Below are 26,919 nucleotides of genomic sequence, written 5' to 3'. Positions count from 1 at the left end.
AAACAAACAATAGCAAACACCCCAAACAAACACCCCAGGACACATAACCAACTGATAAAGGCATGGCAGTTATAAATATTAGTGTTCAAGTATTCTCTGTGTGCATATATATACACATATATATTCTGATAACATTATAACCTACAAAGCTGATCCAGTCACATAAACATATAAGACTGTGACTATGCAGACATTAAAAAAATCCATTTTCTATCAATTCTGGGGAAAACTGACTAAAATATTTGCATTTTTATCCTTCCACAAGTGCACTCTTTTCAGAGACAAAAATGCCATTTGATTTTGATAAACATAATTCTTAAATACTCAGATGTTTTTACTGATACTACTTGGTTTTGTTGAATTGAAATTTCAAAGTATAAAATGCAAGATTGTGGATATAAAATCTGAAGCATTTTGCATAAGAAGAATCCAACACTATAATTTTTTGTAAAGATCACTTACAGAACACCTATTTTACTTTCCACATAATGCTCAAAAGTTTTCTAATGTTGCACAGCTAAAAGGCTGCAAACCTTGAAATTCAAGGTTCTAACTTACAGTGTTTCTGTTTCACACAAGACTATTTAAGGACCATTAGTGCTGCCTGGGATTTTTACCTTCTGTTGTTATTCGTTTCCTGTCAGCAAACACTGTTCTCACGCTGGCTGCTGCTTGGCAGTGTATCTGTATTGTCAGATGTGTGACTTCATTTCGTTTCCTTCAGAGTGAAGGATGGAAGCTCACGTAACTGCTGCTCCAGAGTTTCCAGAGTCTTTTCCACTTGGGGGAGAAATATCATCTATCTTTAAATTTATGTACATAACACACAAATCAGCTTCTGCATGCAATACATCTTTCAAAAGCTGCAGACGTTTTGTATTTTGATAGTGCTCATGGAAAACTTTAATAAACCTTATCCTAGATGTGGCATCCAGAGATGCCAGTCTTTCCCTTCTAGGAACTGTCAGATAGAAAAGGCACAGGGGAGAAGCAAGTGCCTTTCTGCTTCTAGTTGCAGGATGACTTCCCAGTAAACTGTGAGGATACCCGAGGAAACTACAGACAATCTCTGCTTGCAACTCCAGCTTCTGTGGCCTTTATTCCTGGTGTGCATCACATCTGTCTCTGTGGCATTATAAAAAGGCATAACTGGTAAGGAATTGATTCCTTTTGAGATTTGTCATCCGAGTTCACGTGATTTGCAGTATTCTACCATCTGGAGATGAAGAATGAGTAGCATAATACAGGTCTTCCTCATTCTTTTTTCTTCTTCACTGTAAAGAAAACACTGTTTCCTTTACTAATGCATGTAAAGGCATAGAGGTAAAAATCACCATTCTTAAGTGAAGAAAATTCTGTACTTCCTGTCATGAAAATAAACATAGGTCTTGCCCGTGTATTTATATGAAGCAGAGAGGTCAGAAGGGCGAAGTTTAAGCAATTAAAAAACAAAGACAAAAACAAAAACACAAACAAAACAAGAAACCAAAATAAACAAAGAGGCAAACAAAACCCCACGACAACAACAAAAACAATGACAAAAAAACCAACAACAAACAAAAAAAACCCCCCACCTTAAACAGAGAGGATTACCTGTGCAAAAAAAATATGTGAAAATAAATTACAGAGACATTTTTCTGTCCTGTTTACAAAAAACGATCAGAAGTGCATTCTTAAAGATACTGGGAAACCACATAAAATTACTTTAATATCCTGAGTCCTGACATGTGATCAAAAAAATGCAATGGAGGTGCTGGTCATCTGCCTAATGCCAAAAACTGACTGAGAGCTTTGGGAGAGAAAAGCAAAATCACAGAAAACCTCTCACATTAGCAAATAAAATCTTACAAGAGTAATCATATGAGATCTTATAATTTTACCAGCCCGTACAGAATTCCAGCCCACTTTGTATCTTCTTTGATCTTCTCATTTCTGTCTTCAGCCTTTCTTTTATCCAGGAATATAGAAAACACTGAATAAAAAGAAAAATACAGATTTATTTTTTTTTAATATAAATCCTGAATATTTCTTATGTATTTGCAGATAAAGGACTGTCCATGGCTGACCATGACAATATTGTCCAGCTTGAATTGCATACTTAGAAGTAGTTTTAAGTATGGAAAGAATAAGGGAAAAAATAGAAGGTCTGAGAGTTAGCAGAGGGCAGTCCCCATGAGCTGTGTCACACTACAGCTACTAAAGACCATTGTTACCCCTTGTTACCGCAGTGAGCTATGCAGGATGGAAAACCTACTAAAGGGCAACCAACTTGAAACACAAATAATAAGAATGCAATTTATATTACAACATGATCTCCTTTAATTTTCATCCATTGAGCTACATTATGCATTCACTTAATACCACAGCAGCCTAAATTGACCAGGATTAAGTGACAGGAGAAGTTGGCAGATTAAATTGCTTTAAGGTGATTCACGTGGTGTTAATAGTGTAGACATCAACAACAAATGGTGATGAATAATGAAATAGAGAGAGACAAATAACATACAATTAGCTGAGGCTAATTTTACCAGTAGGTGCTGAATACAGTCCATAGCTATTACAGTGCTGAAAATAAAAAAGCATACAGTAAATGTCTCTAATGCTATAAGTTACAGGCTGCATGTTACTACTTAAATTGTATGCAGTCATCCTGTATTCTGAGGTGTCAGCAACAACCTAATTGCTAGGCATTTGTTCTTTTAATGTTTACTTTGAGAGGTGTTTCTGGGAAAAAAAAAGGTAAAAAAAGTTTACAAGTAGAAGGAATTATGCTTGGATGCACAATGGAGAGGTCACAGGTACTTGGGAGCATTTACCATCTGTGGATTTTAGTTTCCATCTGTGTTGCTTATTAGCATTAAAATCCTTGAACTGCCTTGTGTATGATGGAACATATACAGCTATAGAACCATTTTGTCATCTGATGGTAGTTAAATTCTACATATGGGTGAGTGGAATTTTGACTCTGCATGTGGGGAGGACAAGCTCAGCCTCTGAGAATACTTGGCTTGAATCCCTTCAGGCAGCGGAAAAGACCTAAACCTCAGTTTTAGGTCTTAAACATTTTTGAGAAGGGTTCTCACTTCTAAGCATGATATTTACAGAGGAATTTAGGTATATAAGCTCTTCTGGGTTTCAGTGGGAGTTAAGGTATATAAGATTCAGATAGATGAGTTAAGATAAAAGATAACTGAAGAACTGAACCAAAGCTTATTATATAAAAGGGACATTGTCACTACCAGGTTGTCTTCTTTTTTTCTATTCCATCAGTTAAATTTTTTAAAAAGTGTAAACCTGCCTAAAATATTCAAAGAAAGATTGAAATGCTATCTACTGGAGAGGCATACTGGTTGTGCACAGAATTACAGAATCTCAACATCCTGAACGTTTTTTGATGCCATTAGTACTTTGTAAGATTTTTTATAATGCCAGTTCATTATTGATAGCGGCAACAAAGTTTATCAATTATGAATTCACAATTTCAGTTGTCATGTGTAATCCAGTAAAGAAAAATGCACTGCTATAAAGGCATTTTTTTTATTCTCATTGCAATTAATTGAAAACTAGGTCAACAGCCACTCCAGACAGACAGTGATATCAAATGTGGGGAAATGTTACACAGAAATAATTAAGTACTTGCTATATTAAATCGTGATAACATTCTTTCAACATTAAGCACTGACATATAAATTTGAGAGCAGGTTCTTTTGCTTCATGTTATATGCAGTTTCAGAACTGCAACACAATGAAAGTATCACTTTTCTTTTGTGCTTCAGTAATTTCTATGAGATAAAGATGCACAAGAAAAAGATGCACACATTCCATATGATAATGAGTGGACATATATAGTAACTAGTAATTACATTTTCCTTCTTTTTTTGTATTACCTTAATTGGTAGTTAATTTATGCACCTGATTTCTCAGGTGCTTGTACATAGTCATTAAAAATGACCTCTAAGAAAAGCAGGAATGCTGAAAAATGAGACAGGATGACTGTTACTAAGTATAGCCCTTTTCTGTGTCGGGAAATGCTCTTGTAACTACAGTAATTGTACATGATGGAAACTTTCATAAACTTTTTCAATTCAATAGTATTAAAATGTTAGTAAGAGACCTCTCACTATTTCTCTTCCAAATCCCTGTTTAATACTTTGTTACAAAATTCACTGTAGGCTGAAATCTGATGTTTACCATGTTAATCTGAAATATGAAACATTTGTATTGTTTTGTTATATAAAACAACATATAACCTTTTCTCTCAGAATATGACAAAGTGTTTATTATGTCCCAGTTAGAAGAATGAAGCAAGAAAATGAAAACAAAATTTGTATTACTCTATGCTGAATGAGTAGACTAAAAATTTAGCTGTAACATGAAACTCTAAGGCTGCATAAAAGTACACATTGTAGACAGGATGTGTACAATCAACCCTAACACAAATGTCCTTAAAGCTGGGCAGCTGTGAAACACTGGCTGCCTCCTTCTATTAATAAACACCTTACAGGGGGGAGCTGTGCATAACTGTAGGTATTTCTCTTCTGGAATAAATTTTTCAATAATATCTGAGATTCAGAAATACCAGTGTACATAGTACCCTCAACAGCTATATAGATGTAAGAATCCAAAGGCTACATGCATTGCCTTTAGGGGACTAGGTCTGCCTCTCCCAGTGCTTTTACAGAAACATTAGGTTTTCCATCTGCATCTGGTGTCAGGGAAAACCACTTTCCTCCCTAGTAGCCCCACTAAAATGATAAAAGTGCACAAAAAGGATTTTCACCTGCATTCTTTGATCAAGCCAGAATAAATTCAGGATTGTCAAAGTCTTAAATGAGTTTCTCCTGTCATTGCTCCCCTGTTGCTTTACCTCTGATAAACTTTGTAATACCCTTGTCATGTCAAGGATGTCTGTGGAAGTAGATTCACTGCTCTGCAGAAGACAAACCAACAAGCGGTTTTTGAGCTTTCCTCTCACCATGCCTGAATTCCTCACTGCTAAAGGGACAAGCTGAACTCTGCAGTGTTAGGAAGACAATCTTTCAAAGCTATGTAATGTCCAGTTCTCTTTTGTGCAGTGTCAAAGGTCTTTAAAATCACTTTTAAAAACCCATTAATTCCAACAGGAGGATTTCTTAGGTATCCTAAGGTTTACTATCCTGCTATATGAGTTGATACAAAAATGTGAATATGGGGGACTGATGTCTGTCTCTGAATGTTTGAGATAACATATGACTAAGGAGCCTCTCTGTAGTGTTTTACTTGTCTTTTTCTAAACTTACCAAAGCTTCATAACTCAAACAGAAATGCTTTTGATTGGGGGCCACATTTTCCTCAGTACTTGCATGGTAGCTAATACAACGGACTATAATCAAGGCTTTATTGAAAACTAAATATTAAATAGCAATAGCAACTCAAATAATACCAGCATCTCTCTAGAGCACAGCACATTGATTGCCTTATACCTTTCATAGGATAATTTTAAAAGCAGAATAAAATATGGATTGATTGTACTTCAAATATGGAATAGCATTGGTATTGTACAAGCATGGCAAAATTTTCTCAAAAGGAAAATGCGAACCAATAACTAAAGCCCACTCTGTTCTCTTTCCTTTTTCATTATAGCTGATGTTTCATTTTAACATGTACATTTGAAACTCACTTTGTGTTTTAATGGAATGCTCTGGGCCAGATAGATCCCGGGTGTAACATTGCTTGTGCATGTCAGACAACTATTACAATTTTTAATGGCATGAGTTTGGGGTGGCTGCATTATTCATGTGGGGTATATTGATAAAAAGGTCATACAGGTCAATGCATGAATATAAAATACATCTACAGGCCAGAAATGTATTCTTTACCGACATTTAACATGTGTGCTGATAGATTTTGCTTTTTAATTGATAAGTACTGACATTATTTATTTTACTCTACATCTATGAGGTCAAATTTCATTAGCTAGTCTTTGTAGGCTCAGAATGAAATGAAGACTACAATAAGCTTTAAATTAGAAAGTACCAAAACAAAATTCCAATGCTGCAGCAGATTCTCATTCTCTTAAAAGATTAATGGAGAAGACTTGTAGAACAATTTCTGTATCCTGTGGCAATTCATTTAGCATACTCATTATGCTGGACATCATGTCCTGTTTGAGCATTTGCAAGAACTTGCTCTATTTTTTAGCAATAAAGCTCCTGAATTTTCTTCATTATGAAAATAACATTAGGTTCTACAGGGCTGTCTATAAGAAATACTTGAAAGAGTTCATTATATTTCTACATCATTATAATAATATCCTGGAGTTACATTTTATGCGTTGTGGTGACTCTATGCCCTTTTTTCTTGCAGTTCCTGCAACAGGAGATGCTGCCAAAGGAAAATTACATCCTCTCTATATTGCTTATACATTATTCCTGTTCCCCCTGGAGCTGTGCTTTCAGACAAGAACTGGAGGAACCCAAATAGGTCTTGCAATTTACATTACGAACTAGACTATCTGCAGGCAGCTCCAGCATTTAGTATGCAGCAACATGAAGCAGAAAACCATCCCGGAGTTTCACAAACTATAATGTGACAGGAATAAATGCTTACTTTGAGAAGAGGGCCATAGACAATGTCCTTCATTTCACATGGCAGCACCATGGCTTTGTGTTAACCAAGGGCTGAGTGACTCGTTACAATAGCCATGGCCAAGAGGACGCTGCAAACAAGGCCTGAGCGTAATGAGCCACATCTGACACACAAGGAGGATCTGAGCCTTGGTGTGTGCCATGGATCAAAACTGACAGGGAATGGTACCTGAAACTGATGCATGGGGTTGCTGTGATCTCACTGCATCAATATTTGGCTGTAAAGACACTCTGTACTAGAGGCTGGGGTTGGAGAGAATGTTATGTGGACATCCAACAAATGTGGAAGTAGGGTGCCTGAGGTGGAACTGCTTATGAATTGGTGCCGAGCCCGTGCCCGAGGGCTTGGCACAGAGACCGGTCAGAGGGAGAGTCACAGTCCCCTGGACTCACTGCTCTGACTCACTGGGCTGGTAATTCGGGTCAGTTAGTAGTGCACGCGTGTGTGAAATTTTTCTCACATGGTTTATTTGTCCCTTTAGGCTTATTTGTCACTCTACTTACATTGAACTTAGCAAAGTTATAATGTTTAGTGTGACATCACTCCATTTCTTTTTGCAGTGTTTGGGGTTAAAACAGAAAATTCAGGTTTTGATCACTTCTTAAAAGCCATTGAACAGCACTTGCCTTCAATCTCTCCAATCGTATTTACGAAAAACTCCATAGCCTACTGAACTGGAGAAACCTGAGACATTTCCACATATTGGGAGCGCTTTGTGCTTCCAATATCGGTCAGAAAAAATGAAGTATTAAAATATCCAAGTGACAGATACAAGGTTAGGGTGTAGAGAACTGGAGCAACTACTAGCAAAAGTGTATTGCCAAAGAGCAGCTGTCACTTAGACACTACTTTGAACATTCTCCTTGTTTCAAGCATATCCAAAAGTAGCTAACCAAAATCCTTTGTAATCAGAATAAAAAACCCTGCTGATCTTGTTTTTCAAGAAATTATCCTGTGTTAATTATTGAAAAGATGACTCACTATTTCCACAATTTCCTGTAAACATACACATATTTCATGAGATCCTGTGGGAGCGGAATATTTTTGAAGCATAAAGCTATAAACTTATAATTACCTCTGCACTTTGGAAATGTCTGACACATGTGGGCCAAACATCCTTTTTTTAACTGAAGATTTACATTCTTAGTATAAAGATCAACTCATTTTTTATTTCATGGCATTGTGTTTTAACCGTAATTTCTTTGGCTGTACTTCATGTCATCCAATTAATGTATGTTTGCAAACAGAATAGGGTATGCAGAAAGCAGTTGGTTAATCAAATTTCTTCTCGCTCTTTTATTCTTTCCTCTAGAAATCCCTACATGTTGGCATTAATCACAAAAAACTTGAGTTGTCCTTGTTAAAAATTCAACTCAAGAATTCAGTATGACCTTTTACATGTAGACCCTGATTTAAGAGCCAACACAGCTAAAACCATAAGATAGTATGCTGCTGTAGCACATTAAAAGGTCAAATTTAAATGAGTTCAAGTTGACTTACTGTTCTTTGTCTTAGAGAGGAATCAATTAGGAAGTTCAGTTAAATATATTACGCTCATGACTTTTTCTCAAATGGCATATATTGATAAATTTAGCCCATAATTATGCAAGTATTGAGAAATGCTTAACATCTAAGTCCTAATCAACCATTTCAGAATCAAGAGGTATTTAATATTTGCAAAATTAAATATATGCATTGGTGTTTGGGGGACTGATGTCTTCTACAGTAAGACGTGTGCAACGGTTTGTTCCAGGCTATGTAGAGTTGGAAGGGAGATTCCTGCCCTCAGCAGAGAGTAACATTTACCTTACACAAATTACTTATGGTAGTTTTAACAGCTAAGACTGGATAGGACTAGTAATTACCTTCAACCACTCTATCATGGACAAGGGTTAACTCTGAATGTTGAGTTCAAAAGCTCTTTCCTTCTCCATTTCTTTGTATGAGGTATTTGTGACCCCTCAGCTGTGAGGGGTCTGGAGAACAGGCACCTGGGTGGAGACTTCTTAATATTTCCCACCCCTGCTACAAAAGAATATTTTGTGTTAAGGTCTTGCAGTGAGATCCATTTTACCTGTAGAAGGTCACAGGAAGGTCAGTGTGTCCCTCTAAAAACTTCTCTTCACAAAGAAATTAGTCCCACGTGCTGAAAGCCCCAAATTAAAATATCTGTCTTGCTTGTCCTCAAACCACCGTGTGTCCATATACTTATGTATGCACATGTGAGTGTATATATGAATCTATACATACACATATGCTCACACTGAGACAAAATGTAAATAATGTGGGTAGGGGCTCTAACCATTGTTTCAACTTGTTTGTTCTGAACAGCTACATTACACTCTGGTCGACTTTTTTTAGTGTTGGACTTTTGCCATTGACTTCAAAGGAATCAGATTCAGGCCACCGAAAAAAAAAAAAAGAGCATATTTGAAACCAAAAAGATTTAAAAAGCCTGGCTCTGAAAGTCACGATATGAAGCTCAGAGTTTACTCTCCCCTATGTAGAAATAACCTGTAGGGGGGAGAATGGGACCTTTAGATAATTAACTATTCAGTAAGTCTTCAGCAGCTCAATAGTGCTTTTTATCTTCAAAGTGCTTTTTAAACATTAACTAAGTAATCCTCTCAATCCTCTGAAGTAAATAATTTGGTATTTATTATCCTGGTGAAGAATTGCTACAAATTAAAAGGAAATGTTGAAAATAGTACTTTTCATGTAAAGTTTTTAAAATAAAATAAAAAAAGGCAGAAGCTTGGCTCTGCATCTGCATTCCGGTGGTACTTACTCCATTTCAAGAGTTACTGCTCCAAAGTAAGCATAAAATCTGTATGACTGCCCATTCTCAGAGTTGGAAAACCTACTGCAGATAGTAACTGCCACTGAACTCTACTACTCTCCCAGACAATTGTACTCCTAAGCAAACTTTTATAGCACATGCTTCAAAAATAGCCTTCATTGTCATGAACTGCCCTGATTTGTGGAAGAATGGTTTGACCGCAAACTCTCACAGTGGAAGAAATTTCCTACAGATAAATATAAAATACTGCACCTGGGAAAAAACCCAAGAGATAGCTTGAAGAAAAATATTACCAAAAAGGAGTAGGAACCCATGGTTGTGACACACAGTTGTATAAAAATATCAACTTGATAGCCAATAACTAAGAAAGTAAAGCAGAGGCCAAGAATTTTTAGTAAATGTTCAATGGGGTTTCCTTTTAAGTATATATTTCACTGCATAATTTCACCATTGCTGTATATTTATAATTACATACACAAATGACTGAAGAACAAACATTTTATATAGGATTTCAGGTTTTGGTGTTAATTCTTAGCAATGGAACTGGCACATTTCCCACATTGTTTTCCAAGCAAATGGAGTTTCTCTAACAACTGGAGTATCATGCATGCTTGAGCCTCTCAGATTTACAGTTGTATCAAAAAAGACTGAGAAAGAAGAAAAGCTTAGCTGGCATCCCCCAGCAACTATGTTTGTATAGCTGAACTTTGAATATTTCAAACTTGTAAAATTTTTCTATCTCTATGATCACAATATATGTAAGGTTCTACAGGGTCTACATTCAAATATTATCCCATTGCCGCCCCTCCACCTTGCCCCCAGTTAATTAAAACTGCCCAGTTTCCAGTATTTTCTATTAGGTATGCAGATTTCCTTAATAGTGTCATTTTTAATTTAACATTAATTTCTATTTCCACAAAAATATTTCCACAAAGACCTCTTTCCCCCAATATTTTAGTGTATTAACTTATTTTGGTTAAAATGTCAAAACTAGTAGACATTTTAGTAAAAATGAAAAGCACCCCATTATCTAAAATCCTGCAAAGTGAAAGCAGTTTCAATATTAGAGGCAGGAAAAGGATGTCTTCCTCCCCACTGAGGTTCAAGCGTTAGCCATTGCAGCTGATAACGAGGAAGATACTAATGAAGTGTTAGCCATTAAAAGGAAACCACAATGGCTCCAGCTCAGATCTGAAGTTTATCTACACTTTACTTTCTACTTGACAGTCAATTTACAATCTAAGGTTCCTTCAAATCCAAAGATCCTAAAAGAAGGACCAGAATAAATAATATCTTAGAATTTTTTTTTTTCTCTCAGTCTGTTGGTCCAAATTCTACCCCAAAGCCAAGGTACCAGGATGTTAAAGGCTTTACTATTTGAAAGCCTTGGCTACTAAATTTTTCATCCCTAATACACATTTAGAAATGTTTGCCATTTGACAGAAATATTAAAAGTACATATAACCTAAAACCTCAGCGATTCAAGGTTTTGAAATTATTCAGCTATAGAGAAGAGAATAAGTAGAATTAAATCTGATACAATTTTAAATAATTGAATTTTTCAGTAATAAAAAATCAGTAAAAAATCATCAAAAATTCCTTATGCTGTATACAATAATTAGATACTGGGAGAGAGGTATACCTGCTTAACTGTTGGAGGCAGGAAATACTTTTAATATACTTGGGTTTGGGATGTGCATGTCAGTTCATAACTTCTACATAAACTTCAAAAATTAATCCAATTAATGATATATCCTTTTCCAAAAAGCATCAGGAAAAGTAAGAGAATGACTTAAAAATCAAAAAGAGAAATATTAATTTATAGATGGTAGATATTCTTCATGTCAAAAAGTAAGTAATGCTGGACATCAAAAAAAACAACAACCCTTTTGATCAACTATTTCATTCTCCAATCAAACTTCTGACACTGCCTGTTATTACAGTTGTAGTACTGAATTAAAAGGGCTCACTAGTTCAGTCACACTTGGAAAATTCCACTACTCATAACTAGGAGTCCCACTGTACTTCATAAAGTTCAGATCCTGACCAGAACAGTGACAACAAGACCCCTTTTTAAGCAACTATCACAAAAAGTAAAAGGGTGCATGATTACTTATGCTGTAGCATTGAGACTTGAGGCTTAGCTCTAATAGAAGGAACAGGAATACTTTAAAAGGGCTTCCTTAACAATGGGACAACTGATTCACCATGTAACTAATCTATAAAAGACACTTCAGTATAATCTTCCATGAGTAGAGTTATAAAATATTCATGTGGTGCATCTACATCCAGTGTGTAACCAGGATACTGTTTCTGGAGATGCCTTTACAGAAATATGATATTCAAAATGTGAACATCTGGTAATCAAATGCATGGCAGTGTAGTAGTTACATGAGAAACATGATTTATCCCCAAGAAAGAATATTAATTCTAAACACAGGGCTTCCAGACTTTCTGGAAGACAAGAACATGAAAGAGACTGGGGGAAAAGTAGAGCTGTGTGTATCAGGAGAAAAATCAGATCTGAAAAATTGCTATAGTGAGCCTTAGAGAAATATAATGAATCAATTTGGGATTAAGCTACTAGATAGGAAAAAGAATAAGGACAGAAGCACAAGGGACGTTGTAGAGACCTCCAGGGCAAGAAGAGAGGTGAGAATAAAATTCTGCTTAAAGATGAGGCAAGAAAAAGAAGGTAAAAAACCCCATAAGACTGTGAATTCATAATTCCAAACCTCTAATTACCAAAAACCTCAGAGATACAGAGAAGGAGAAATATGGGAATGAAGATGTAGTGAATGATTAGATCTGAATTAATTAGAGACACAAAAACATGTTGAGAGCAAAGATCCTACTGCTGAGCATATTTGTTTGGCATTAGATAGTGATGAGGATGGCCTTAACACTTTCAGAAAATTGAAATATTCTTGAAAAATAAATTCAGTGTGAGGAGTTGATAGCTGTCTGTGTTTCAGTACAGTAATAAATGGAATAAAATCTTCAAAGGAAAACCATTTCTACAATCTACTTACACAGAGCAGTTAAAAAAAAAAAAAGAGGAAAAAAAGTGCCAAGTAATGGACACAAAAGACAGATTCTTCATCTCTGTGAAATGGTTCAACTCCATTAACTTTTTCATATAGTTCAAGACAGGAAGGATCCATTAGATCATCTCTTCTGACCCTGTATGTCATAGGTCATTAGATTTCATTTTCAGTTCTACTCAGCATAGTAGTTTATGTTAAACATCTTACAGAAAAACATCTACTCTTGATTTGAAGGCAGAGAGATGAAGAGTCACGTTGCCCTTGGCTTTTTGCTCTGAAGGTTAAATACTACTGCTGCAGCAAGGCTGTGCCTTATTTCTCATTTGAATTTGTTTGGTTTCAGCTTCTAGCCAGGAGTTTTGGGGTTTTTTTCTGCTAGCTTAAATAGTATTTTAACATTTAGCATATGGGGTTTTTGTACTTCTACATCATAATTAAGCCACTTCTTCTTTGGGAAGCCATGCAGAACAAGTTCATTTTTGTCATGCCTCTCTAAAAGTCAACTTTCTCCAGCTTGAATAAATTTCCCCCTTTTTTTAACCCTTCCACTTTTAGCAATCCACACCCTCAGTTATTGCACTGGTCAAAGTTAAGTTAACCTCTCTACCCACATTCACTCCCACTTTGGTATTAATAAAACACTGTAGGAGTAGGAGGTTACAAAAAGTCAGTTCAGCTCTCTACGATGAACCTATAATTTTATTATCTTTCCTTGCAAATTCTACAGCCAATAGGATGAAAATCTCTTCTAAAGTAATTTCCAGCTTCTCCTCTAGCTCCACAATTTCCTCTGTTTTTGACAGAGGGCTGTCTGAAAATTCTGGGAAACAGGATCTCTGTGCTCTTTGAGAGGGCATTTACCAAATATTTGTTTTCTCCTTGTCTGTCTTTGCTTGTGTGAGTAGAAATAGTTTCAGGAGAATGGGTAAAAAAGTGTAATACAACCCTTTGCTTACCTTCACATGCCTGCTTATTACATACTTTGAAACCACTGTCAATACCACCCTTCTACCAAGGCACTAATGATGCTTCAGCACTTAATGTAAATTATTACAGCCCATCAATGAAAATTGGTGTTCCATAAGACAACTCTACAGAGCAGACTGGCTCTGTATATGCTATTTATTTCAACAGATAATCTTTCCTAAGTCACTTTCTGTTCTGTTATGCTCAATCACACATGAGTTATGAGGTCATTTGTAACTCATAGAAATAAATGATATAGCAGGAGTTATCTTTTTGTAAAATGTTGTGTTAAATATATTTAACTTGTATCCTTTGGATTTTTTTCAAAGAAGAGGATATATATTTGTTTAGGACATATCAACTCATATAGTTCTTGTAGTGCATGTTAAAGTAACAATAAGGTAGTGCTACTCGTAAGTATTTCTACCACTAAACATGACTGTAAATAAATATTACATTCATTATTTTTTCAATAGTGAACTCCAAAAAAATGTGCATCACGGAATCTCCCATTGAGCTGGGAAAAATGCTACCTTAGGCATTTCCCCAGGAGACCTCTCTTTATTGTTTGAGACTTACATCCTGATTTTGTCATCTAGACTATTTCAATTCTTCTCAGAAAATTCATTTCTCTCCTGTGCTGAACTAAATGGTACCTGAAAATGAATAAAGGAAAACTCAGAGCAGTCTATGATGTTTTTATTTTTATTTTTTTTTTTTACTTCCTTGGCTAATCAGAGGTATTTATTTATTTACTTAGAGACCTTATTAAATCTGCCAAAAACTAATAAATTTCCGTGCCATAAATTAAACGATTTGATGTTTACCTGCCCTGCAATGAGGCTTTGGTCCTACCCAAGCAAAAAAAAAAAAAGTTTTCTAATAAATCAGTTACACCTCTGAGACCAGATGGCTCAGCTGAAAACGCTGAACGTGTTTGTCCTCTCTGATCTTGGGTTATTTTCTGTAATCTCATGATTCAATTCAAGCAACCTTTGGGTGACCACAATTTCACAATGCCAATACAACACTGATAAGACTGATGAGAGTAAGAAGGATATGTAAGCACTGAGCCTCTCTATCTGGTGTAGCTTAATGTTTTCCCTTTGCAGGATCCCTGGCCAGCCCACAACTCACAAGGCATGCAGAGCAATGCAGGTATTGGCAAAATAACCTGTCAGAGTTTTAAAGTCCTTTTAGTGGCAACGATTGACTTCCAAACCCCCATAACACCATCTATAAAGCCCTATATAGTTGATCTAAACTGAGTGACAGTGAAAGGAAAATAAGATATTGCTGGGGTAACTTCTGTTCAAATCAGATTATACAAATACTATTTCTTTAGGAATATTCTCAGTAAATCTCTCCAGTGAAGATGAGAATAAGTAGTTTCATCCCCTTCATAAAAACAGAAAGTTCTGATTCTTTTATAAGGGGGTGTACTTTCTGAGTGTTTTGGCCAGCTGTGGAATAAAACATCCAGAACAAGGATGAAGACTAAATTGTAGTAAAAAATACAAAATGAAGGAATCTATTCTTTAATTAGTGAATAGATTGTAAATATTTTACAAAAAAAATAATATTTTTAAATGTTGAGAATAATATAGTTCTATTAACAGAGTTGATATTTCATCAATTTATAAATTTCATCATTTTAAAGTTGTGAGATAATATTTTTTTTTATTTTTAACAAATGTGAAGTATTTATTACTTAAAGACTGTCATTAATAATGGCACAGAGCAACATCACTGTAAAGTTCTCACTTCAATCTCTTGTCCTTGATCACACAGCAGATCTTTGAAGTGTACTTAGACAGTGCTGATTTCTTTATACAGGAAAAAAGCATGTTTTCTACAACAACAAACCACATCCCTGGCCCTCTACACCAAGCCATTTAAGACTTACAAAATGTAAACTATGAGCTCTGTTTAATTCTTTTTCTACACTATTTCTTGATAAACATTGCCTAGAGCACTCAGTGAACTGTCTGCAGAACTCTGAAGGCCAAGTACTAGAAATAAGAAGTTACTGTATTAGAAAACTGTCATTTTCATACCTCCACTATTCTTCACAGTGAGCTCAGAGGAGGCCACAAAGATGATCAGAGGGCTGGAGCCCTATCCTATGAAAACAGCCTGGGAGAGCTGGGTCTGTTCAGCCTGGGAAAGAGAAGCCTGTGGGAAACGTCGGAGCTCCTTCTAGTACCTTGAGGAGACCTACAAAAGACCTGGAGAAAAACTGTAGTACGTAGTAATAGGGCAAGGGGAAATGGCTTTAAATTGAGAGAGGGAGATTTGAGTTGTCTCTAAGGAAGAAATGATTTACTGTGAGGATGGCGAGGCACTGGCACAGGTTGCCCAGAGAAGCTGTGGGTGCCCTACCTCTGGAAGTGTTCTAGGCCAGGCTGGACTGGGCTTTGAGCAACATGGTCTAGTGGGCACTGGAACTAGATGGTCTTTAAGGTCCCTTCCAACCCAAAAGTTCTTTTATTCCTCTTCACAGAGGGATGGAGAATGGTGAATTCCTCATCTTTCAACAAAGTGTTTGCATTGCGGCTTTGGATATAGAATCTTTCATTCATGGGGCAAAAGTCTATTTGTGCCATTTTTGGAGCCAATTTTCATCACACTCTCTAACCTCTTTGCAAACAGAAAAGAAATTGTTCTTACAGGAATAACTGGAGGAAGAGGAGGTTTCTGTCAGAGTATTGGACTTACCATTACCTGTTTACTTTTTTGGCATGTGAGGAACATCACAGGGTGAACTTGGTCTGAGGAGTACAAAGCAGGTTATACCACGCTTCAGCAATTCACAGCCATGCAAACTGTCCTGTTAACTGCTCTGAGTTCTGTGGGCTGTTTCAGACCCTGGATATACTGTAGGCAAAATGGCGAGCTGTTGACTTTCAAAATTCATTCTTTGCTCCTTCTTTTATTTTTCTTTGCCTTCTACTTTGAACCATGAAGAGCCTGAGAAGATACAATTTCATGTATGTTTTGAGGTTGTCTCATCATACAGAACATAAAATCTCATGTTAATCATAAGAAAAGCATACGCAGGTTTTTTTTTCAAGATTGAAAACCACTATTTTTACTCTTAAAAATTTAGGTCAGATGTCACCTACATCTTTCCAGGTAATTAGCAATGAGAAATAACATTGAAAAAATAAGTAGGTAAGAGGTATTTCAGAGCATGCCCCTAAGGGATAGCAATAATTTAATAAGGGATAACTAGCATAGTACAGCACAGGGAAAATTCTACCCAACTAGCTTTGTGGATATTTTAGTGGAATTTACAATTTTTAACAGCAGATGACATTACTGATTTATATTTTTAGAAAGCCTTTGATGAAGTTCTTAACGACAAACTTCTACTAACCACAGAGTTCTACAGTCAGATAGTGAGACTCAGTTAACATCTAATTAAAACAAATTTTAAAACCTAGCTCAGTGATCTAGCTCACTGGACACCGTTCTTGTTCCATTGAAATCAACCTTCCAGACTTTTTTTTATTATTTTAAACAAACATAGTTTAACAAAGGAAAGGAATTCCTTTCACCTAAATTTGGTCATCTTGAAAGAGGTTGACTGAGTTTGTTGCCTATGATTCCTCTTCGGGTATTTAAGATAGGAGCACTGAACCTTCTGGCAGCTCCTCTTTTGCTCTAATAGTTCCCAAGGGAATATTGGTGACTAACAGAGTAACAAACAAATTTTACGTGTCTAAATTAAATCTGCTAATGAATCCAGGCTTGAAAGACCTTTAGCAGTCACTGAGTCCAATGAGTATCAATAATAATTATTCTTTCTGATTTTGAATTTAATCTACCTGTATAACTGTCTTCAAAGTGGAAGATGCAGGTAATATAGTTATACAAAAAAGTTGCTGTACTACACAATGCAACTTAATTTGTGTTATTTAGGTCACCAAAGTATATATTCTCCATCTACTGTAGGAGAACATATTCCCCTAGTATTGGGGTATATCTGAATATAAAGGAAGCAAGTGCATGAATGCTTTTCTCACACAAACAATTAAATTTACTTTTTAAAGACTGATGCTCCTAGGAAGAAAATGTGTCATTTGTAGATGAGACTAAATTTATTACAAAAAAAGATGAAGGCTGTGGCTTATTTATTTCAAATTTTTGAAAATCCAGAATTACCCAGAATCTGTAGGGAAATACCAGCAAAGGAAATTTCCAGATATATGAGCCAATCTAATGTCAAACAGTGATTCTGCAAAACTGCCAGAACACTATTATGCTGATAATTTCTAACTAAAGTAGTCTTCCCATACGCAGTTAAGTAAATAAATAATCAAAACTTTGTGAGGTCTCTTCTATCACTGGGTGAAGCTTCAAAATATATTGAAAAGCACCCAATACCAGGATGCTATCGATGAGTTTCCACTTTTTCCACCACATATTCATTTAATATTCAGATCCAGTCTATTCAATATGTGATCACATACGGAGTTACTCCATAATTTCAATATAATAAAAAATACTACAAAGGGCCCCCAATTTTTTTTTTTTTTTTTTTCCATAAGACCTCTAAACTTAGGGAAGAGAAACCACAACAGCCCATTTTGAGGACATCCCACTGTTCTGCAGGTATAAAATCTTCTATTACTCAGTCTTAATATTCAGATACTCAGTGATTTGGGCATTTAAATTTCTACTGCTACCTGCCATCACGTGCTGAGCACCTTTCCACTCTCACTGAAGCCAGTGAGAGATGAAGAAATCCTGTACCACACAAGGTCAGTTCCCACTGAGCCATCAGCTGAGATCTGATATTTTACAAACAGCAGACATTCACGAACTTACAGGCTGTAACTCCTCTGATTTTATCGTAAGTTTTGCTTCAGTTAAGCATAAACAAGCTGAATTTCTGAGAACATCCTTTGAGATTCTGAGCACCTGTGTTTCCTTTTAAGCATAAGCCACATTGAAATACAAAATGAAATAAATACTGCTGGTTATACCCTGAAACTATCCTGTTTTAACAAATACGCAGGACTGAGTTCTAACAAAGGAGTATTTGCATGAAAGTCCATGTGCACACAGGTTTACGCAGGGACAGGAGAAGGTAACAGGAAATAATGGAGGAAACCCCCCAGATTCTGCCAATCTTGTTAGCAAACCAATCACATGCTGTTACTTGTATCAAAATACATCTGCAAGCTAATGAGAACCAGCTTGTTCCCTTACAGCACCCTAAGAGTGCTGGCAGGTTGCAAAACAAATTAAGACAGAAGTGTTTTCCCCCAAGGAGTCTACAATGTAACTTTAGCTATGACGCAGGGTAGCAAAATGACAGGGAAGAAAATCGAGGACCAGAATGAAGAGTGTTACATAGCGTCAAGGTGTGTGGGTGTGGGGGTGTGTGTGTCACAATGATTGCTCCAGATATTTTAAATATAATTATTTCCTTTGTCTTCTATCTCTTATGATGCTACCCATCTTCTTTGACACTCATTGATGTGCAGACACACTTGAATTGGAGGGGTTTTCTCTGTGCGTGCCCCAACATGTGGAGCTAATTGTCTTCAGACTCTGTTTCTTGATATACAGTTGTTGTTCCTTCAGAACTGGAGCTCTAACACAGCTGTTTCTGTTATTGTTATTGCAATCCCATTCAGCTTATCATCGACAGAAAATGGAAAGCCACATGAAAACTATACCTGCACCTAATTAAGTGCAAAACAGGGAACTGTTCCAGGAAAAATTACCAAGAAAATGTTCATAATATGATATCTGCTTAATTTGAGACACTAGAGATTTCTATTTTCCTTTTACATATTTCTCTCTTTTAGAATATCTGTAACTTTTTCCTTACAGACTTGCTCTTTCTTTGCAGAAGATGATATTTTTGCCTTTTAAACATTTTGATATTCCAAATCTGCCTTTTATTTTTGTTCAATTGCTAAATCATGCATAAAACCATTATGTTTAAAGTGCATTATTCAAAGATATGACAGAAGTTAGTCAGAAATCTCTTTGCATTTATAGCCTTGTGTAGAAGGCTAAAGAGTACTCATCCTCATTCTATTTTTCTGTAGTCCAACTTTTATTTCTGCGTTTGAAATTGGTGGGATGACTGACAGATCAAATAAGCAATTACAAACAAAAAACTGCATCAATTGTGCTTATTTTGGAGAACAATTTTCTCATTGTTGTCTAACCAGTAAAAGAAAGGGATAGATATTCTTTGAGATAGCTTAAAAATGAAAGGCAGACAAAAAAAAGATGATTGATCAATAGAGAAATCAGAGACATTTACAGACATAATATGAGACCTTTGAGTGCTGAAAAGCTTCCAAAAATCCATTTTCAGGCAATGTGCATAAAGATCTAGATAGAGTAAAAAGAAAAGATTGAAAAATATAAAATTGGAGGAATTGTTAATTATAAATGTATTTTGCTACACAAAGGGAAAGACACAAAAAAGTATTGCAAGCAAATTCACAAACAATCTTATCTAAGAAAGGGGAAAGGGAGGGAAATATCTAAGTGGCAGTGCTTATTAATGAACCGGATGTCAATGTCTTCAGACTTCAGTCAGGACCATCACAAAATCTTTGTTCTTAAGAATCAACTTGACTACCTTGGCTGACCCACAATCCATTTGGAATCCCGAATAAACAGGAGAATGACACTATGTGTTTTTAATTGCTCTGCTTTCTTCACCATTTTTTCTCTCTGAACACCAAGATTCTGGATAATCATGGACCTGTTCCTGAAACTGAGAAATAAAACATGAGTTCACAGTGGAAGCAGGGATGTGTGGCCTGAGAAGAGTGCTGAAATATGGTTTGTATGTGTAGGGATAGGAATAGAAAAGATAAAGCAAAGATTTAACTGGACTTGGAAAGGGATGTTTAGAATAACAAGGGATTCTCTAAGAATCTAGGTCAGAAAAGACCAATAGACCCAACCTGCCAACCATTCCAGAAAAACTGCCCAGACTGTACCACAGCTGCTTCCTGGCTCTTTTATGCAGGGTAGGTTGCCACAGAAAGTAGTGGGAAAATATAAAGTGTGCCCTGAACTTACCTAAACAGCTGAGCTGTAACATTAACCCAGACACCTGGATGTAGCACATATTATACACTCTGTTATGAAGAAAATATGTAGCCACAATGAACAATCCATTTTGGAGGAAATATTTATATGGATTTAAAATTGTGGATATGACCAACTTGTCTTCTTCAATAGATGAATAAAAACAATAGAGTTTAGCCAAAATTACTGGGTGAAAATTGATGACCAAGTAATAACAATTGCCTACAGATTACTTTTTAAAAAGTGCAAGCCTCTATTTTTTATGGTAAAAGTTCTTCCTCCGAAATTTTGATCCGATACAACAACGAAAGTCTACCTAGGCATTGCACTATGAATAACAGGTAGGTAATTTGCAGTGAAACTCAGGCAATCAGCACACCTTTGGAATGAAAATACAGACAGAAGGTACACCATATAAAAATAACCCTTTGGTACATTTTTTAAGTCAGAGTATCATTTTAAAATGCCTGGTTTAATTCACAGATGAAATTGGGAAAGAGTAGTTGCAGAAAATAGACAATTTATGCATATCTGTATATTCATGAACAAATAAATGCTTAAGATGAGCAACACCTTGTAGCATAAATTTATAAATCATGGAATCAAGTCTGGTTGCCACACAATAGGGAATACCAGTGATTTTACAGTCTCCAACTTCCACTAAATCAAATGTTTCTTTTAAATGCTCTATTGGGAAAAATATGAATCATGAGAGGCAAACTTGTCCAATTTTGAGTACTCTGGATCTTTAGCTAACAAGCTAATTTTTTCAGAAGTTATTGGGTGAAATCTGAAGACATGGAACATATGGCCACAAAATATTTGCATCCTACAGGACTTTTGCGGGGGGGGGGGGGTGGTGAAGGGCAGGAAAGCAACTGTTCTATTGAACTTTGATAACTGAGACTATGATTTTGATTGTACAAAGGGTAATGAGGGAAGTCCAGAATAGCACATACTGTCCCTTCCAATTTACTAGAACATTTTTTCCTGCTATAAAATAGAATACCATTCCATAAGTATTACATACAATATAGCATAGAATTAATTTCATATAGAAATAAAACCTGAATTATTTAATTATTGTTACAGTAGTCAGTGGAGCAGAAATACAGCCTTTATGCTAAAACTCAATAAATAGAATTAAAAATTAGAGGTGGGTGAGCTGGGAATATACCTCACCTACAGCTCTCCTAACACTTCCTGTCATTTCAAGTTGAAAATAACCAAATGAATTTTCACAGGTAATTAGTTGCTAGAAATACCTGTGAAAGCAAGTATACTCCCAGTGTCTCCAAGTAATTTAGACCAGCAGGTGTTGAGGAAGTAGTACATCTTCAACAACACACAAAAAATTTCAATGGCACAGCTAGTAAGGCTAAAAGAAGTTAATTTCAGGAAGTTAAATAACCTATTTTTTCTGTCTTATGTTTAGCAAAAAGACAACCAAGTACAAAAACCTACTCACACAAAATCCATGCTATTCCTCAGAGACAAGCCCTTCTCAACCAGAACACATTCCATATTGCAGCCCTCAGTGTCAGTCACACCATAAGAGTAACCCATTAACAAACACAGCTTTATTGCAAGACATGTAAATCATTTAACTATTCCGTTAATGATTCTGAATTCTAACTGATTCTTCTCAGTTTCCTTAAATGTAGAAAGTAAAAGACATTGAATTTTTAGCTGAAAATAATAAGGTGGTGTGATATATGCATATGGAGGTCTGCATGTAGAAAACTTAGATAAGGACTGTTGTGATCTTGTGGAAGGTGCAATATCAGATTCATGAAAACAAGTCAAGATGTTTTATTTTATATTACCTATTTTAAAATATACAAAGGAACATTGCAATGTACATCTACAAGATATCAGTAACTTGGGGGTGATCGAAGTCAATTGAAGTTCAGAACTTTGCCCAGACATCTTTTTATAACTCATATTAAAACACAGAAATTTTTTACAATCCACATTACTTCCAGGTATTTTAATCTTGATTTTTTAATCTTTAGTTTCCTAAATTGATTTTTACTTTACAAGGAAAAAAAAAATAGCAAAGTCTCATATTTCCATCTCTTCATTCCTAAAGAAAACACAAAGACAAACTTTACTGTGCTGCATCATTATGTCATCAAGAACACTAACCTGAGAATTTGTTTACTACTTTCTCCTTTTAGCATTCATACAAACTAAAATGTATCAGAATGGAGGAAACTAGCTCTAAATAAAGGAATACAACAGGAAAGTACAAGAGTTTCATTCTGTGAAGAATGGATTGCTATGGCAACAGGACTTAATCATGCTTAATAAAGCATGGTGCATTTACAAAATTAAACAAGAATCCCATTTAATCTTAAAATGAGCAATAGCTTCTGATACTTTCTTCTAAACATACTCCATTTATATTTTTAAGTAATTTTTCTCCAAACAGAAATTTATGATTGACTTCTGCAAAATAAATCTAACATGTAACAAATATCACTTGATCTTTACTTAAGCTATACAATAAAATTCTGTTTCAAGAACCGTAGAATATGTATGAGATTTATTGTTACTAAGAACTGCTAAACATCTTCTGAAGTACAATCAGAAAATTCGTATCAACATGCTGTTAAGCATTTCCTTCTGCATTGTAAGCACAGTTAAGTATTTTATTTCTTGGGTCACAGATTCATAAGTCCAAAATAAAATAACTGAGGGGGGGAAAAGCAGTAGAAAAGGCCCTCTTAGGATTTAGTAATCCTGATCTTTTCCTCTCTGTGTTTCTGATGGTGAAACTTTGCCAGCTCAAAGACATGGGAAGAACATGCTTTACAGAAGAAGATAAGAATTTATCAATCAAATGAGGAACATGTTTGAGAAGTGCCTGGGTGGGACCCTGTGCCATGTGCCCTAGGATGAGCCTGCTTGAGAAGGGGGGTTGGATCCCCCACAAGGATCCTTTCCACCCTGACCTATTCTGTGATTCCATGAACAGCTCAAGAATTTAATCAGCTCCAATAACCATTAAAAATATTTCGGAATTTTTTTGGTAGTTATGGGACTTGTTTAAGGTTACATTTTACATAGAATTTTTTTTCTTTAAAGTCTTTATTTTGTTACATGAATCACCTCTTATTCAGCAGTGCTACAGCACTCGCTGGGTTTGGTAGAAATTTCTTTATATCTGATATCTGTGGTTGTTGGATTAGACCCCTAAAAATGCATCTTTAAAGGGACAAGATTAGTCAGGCCCTGGCATTGCTGTGAAGACAAATACAGTCTTACATGGCATGTTGCTACCTATTCTGTGACATACGAAGAATAGTAAATTAGGGGGGACTAAACATAATGAAATTGGCTGTAACAAGCTTATTTTTCTCAAATCAGAATCAGTCAGGCTCACCTTTTTTTCAAGCACAAATGCACTCTGAACTGATAACGTCCTGAAAACCAGCACTGATCCCTCACCATGCCGTGATGGGTATACTAGAACAGGCTAAGAACGAGAAGGTGAAAGGAACAAAGTTATGAGGTCCATCCTTCTCAAATTTACAATTAAAATTATAGTAATAAGGCTCTAGGATATCTTTAGGAACCTCAGTTGCAGGAGCACAAAGTCACAAGGTTTGGTTGCTTGGGCTTTTTTTTATAATTATAGAATCCACAAAGCTATGAATATTAGCAAATTATTTTAGGGGACCTGGAGACATAGGCTGAGAACTTGATATTTAAAACATTAGAATCCTATTTCTATATAATTTAATATAATCACTTATCAGCTGCACAAATATTCACACATCAAAGTATGATAGATACAATTAATTAATTTAATTCAAGCATGAAACTATTATGAATAATTAAAATTATTAATTTCAATAAATATCACACAATCCGTATTATTTCTATTATCCTTAATACCAAAAAGATATGCTGATAGAATACTTGATTTGTCTTAAATTTAATCACAATTTATGATCTGTTTGAATTTTTGCATGTGTACTACTCTAAGAGTATTGCTAAAAAGTTTTTAAAACTTTTTTTAACACTTAAATTTTCTGTAATTCTTGAGGGGAACTCCCCATCATTTAGAGTGTAATGTAAATAAGTCCAGGAATGCTGAGCTAATATTTGTTAGAGGACAGAACATAGGATATGCAACCATTTTTTCTGAATATTATGGAGTTTTACTAAAGTAATAAATATGGCTTTAAACAGTTATTTCCCAAAATCAGAGGATTTTCTTCCCCACCATTGTAGTAAGATTCATTCTTTTCCACTGAAATAGAAGAGCAACTATATAAGTTTTATCTAAACTGGTAAAAGTTAAAAAATCCCTTTAATTTATTTAGCAATCTTCATTTTCAAGGCCTTGTAGCAGCATACAGGAATGTGTGGAAGGCTAAAATTTAAAATTAGAAGTTTAAATGGAGTAATGAAATATATTTGGAAATGGAGCAAAAATTTTCTGGTTTTTTCCAGTTCCTCCTCACTGTTTAGTATTAAATTTGAGGATTATATAAGGCTTGTCAACCTTTCTGCCTTAACTTTCCATCTACTCTCAACACAGTGCTTTGAATATTTTCTGAATATCAAGTAAGAGAACACTTCCTTTGTAGCTGTGTTGTAAAACTAATTGTTCCCACAGGTTATCCCATTCATCAAAATAAGATAAACTGTCTAGGATATACTCTATCATGCAAGAGAGTCTAGGGACCAGTCAGTCAAATTAGGAAACCAATCTGTTTTCAAATTACAATGATCTAGAAGAATTGCAATTTTGGTATAATTACAGATTCTGTTCTGACTAGCTTTATCGAGTTCCTCTTACCTACAGAGGAATGTGGATGAAATGGAAGAATTGACAAACTAAATTGCTTTCTAATACTCTCCTAAAATATTTGTACAATTTTTACAAATCCTACAGATTTATTATTATTACGGGACATTTGGAGCTTGTCATGTAGAAGTCCTAGACAAGTGTATGGGTCAGTGCAGTGAAAACCAGCTGAAAGTTGACTGTGAGTATTCCATCAGACTAGTTTACTTACTAAGCCTATGGGGATTGAGAAATGTGTGCAGTGAAATCTCAGAGCTATGATTTTTTGCTTTGTGATTCATAGTAAATTTCCACTATAATTTCCTAAAAAGAGAGATCAATACTCCAATGCACAGAATGAGTAAGTTAATGTTAAAAAGCAACATAGCATTGTTTAATAACATCAGGCATGCAGGTTAGGCTTGTGCAAAAACATTGGCCATTACACATTAGCTACTGAATAACTGTGTTCATCATAAAGAATTGAATTCCATCTGAAATACTACTTTAGGGCTTTTCCTTCTTTCCCTTGAGAAAGATAAACTAATTACAATATGCTGTATTTGAGTATGAAGTTATATCCCTCTTAATTCATTTTTATGGGAAAGGAAACCTTTCCTGACAATTCATTTTCTAAGCTCTCTATTTCAAGCATTTGGTTTTACTGTAATTTAGAAAATTATCTATCTGTACCAGTAAATTCCATGGAATTATTTCAAGAAGACAAAGAAGTTTTCAGTAGTTACTACTGCTAGTACTTATCCTATTGAATTATCTAACAGGTGATCAAAGGGCAGTAGAAGATGATTAAAAGCAGGGAAGAAATAACCACATAATGTATGGGGTTGAACATTTACCTGGAAAATTATAAATATCTCCAGGGATGGTGTTTTCACGGTCTCTCTTGGCAACACTCCAGATCTTAAACATTGTGATTTTTTTTTTTTTCCTTATGTTCAGCTGGAATTTCCCTTGCAGTTTGCAATTGCTGCCTCTTGTTCTTTCAATCTGCAATTCTTAGAAGTGATAGAGGGTGCACAGTTGGCTCAGAACCCTTTGGGGTTTTGGGTATTTTTTTCTGGCTTCAATGTCCTACGAAAATATTTTTGTACTCTTTTTCTTCCTTGAACATCAAAACATTTTGTGAGACAAAGAGTAACCTTCACCCAGTTAAGTGGATTTGACTATTTCTGCTATGCAAATATGCAGTGGTAAGCCCATAACACATACCCTTGCACTGAGTGATAAACCATGTAAATACTCATGTTTCTGGCAATTATTTCAGTCACCTATTGCTTTAGAATTCAAACGCTTATTTCACAGGCCAAAGTTTCATTTAGGTTGCAGTTTCCCTTGGGTTCTCTCTTACTTGGGGCTTAAACCTAAAAATACTCTTCCCTACTTCCTTGTAATTGCAACAGAAAGGGAATAGGAGCTTCAGCTTTATCTCTGAGGATAGTGATGAAATAGTAGACAGAAGTGTGCATGTATTAAAGAATGAGAAGATTCTCAGTCTCCTTGTCAAGTACTATTGTATCTTCTGGAACTTTGCCAAACAACACTTTGTTGCAGAAAAGTAATTCAAAATGTATGAAAGACTTTGCTCC

At 35.5% G+C, this 26,919-nt stretch overlaps 1 long non-coding RNA gene across 2 annotated transcripts in view; it reads right to left on the bottom strand.

Annotated features, from left to right (window-relative positions):
• Positions 1–650: 650 nt before the first annotated feature.
• The window catches only part of LOC120755978 (uncharacterized), a 58,996-nt gene continuing 32,727 nt past the window's right edge, over positions 651–26,919 (bottom strand). The window contains exons 3-6 of one of the 2 annotated variants that reach the window (XR_009208086.1): positions 16,165–16,410; positions 15,498–15,668; positions 1,891–1,972; positions 651–1,274 (exon numbers count right to left, since the gene is read on the bottom strand). This is a non-coding gene — a long non-coding RNA (uncharacterized LOC120755978). Of the gene's footprint in view, positions 1,275–1,890; positions 1,973–15,497; positions 15,669–16,164; positions 16,411–22,491; positions 22,598–23,899; positions 23,993–26,169; positions 26,329–26,919 lie in introns of those variants that run through there. The other variant, XR_005701967.1, reaches the window with a different exon arrangement.

This window comes from Hirundo rustica, chromosome 8 (assembly GCF_015227805.2).
Source record: "Hirundo rustica isolate bHirRus1 chromosome 8, bHirRus1.pri.v3, whole genome shotgun sequence".
In the NCBI taxonomy this organism is placed as follows: domain Eukaryota; kingdom Metazoa; phylum Chordata; class Aves; order Passeriformes; family Hirundinidae; genus Hirundo; species Hirundo rustica.
Note: the sequence above shows the minus strand (reverse complement) of the source record. Positions and strands in the feature narration are given on the sequence as shown.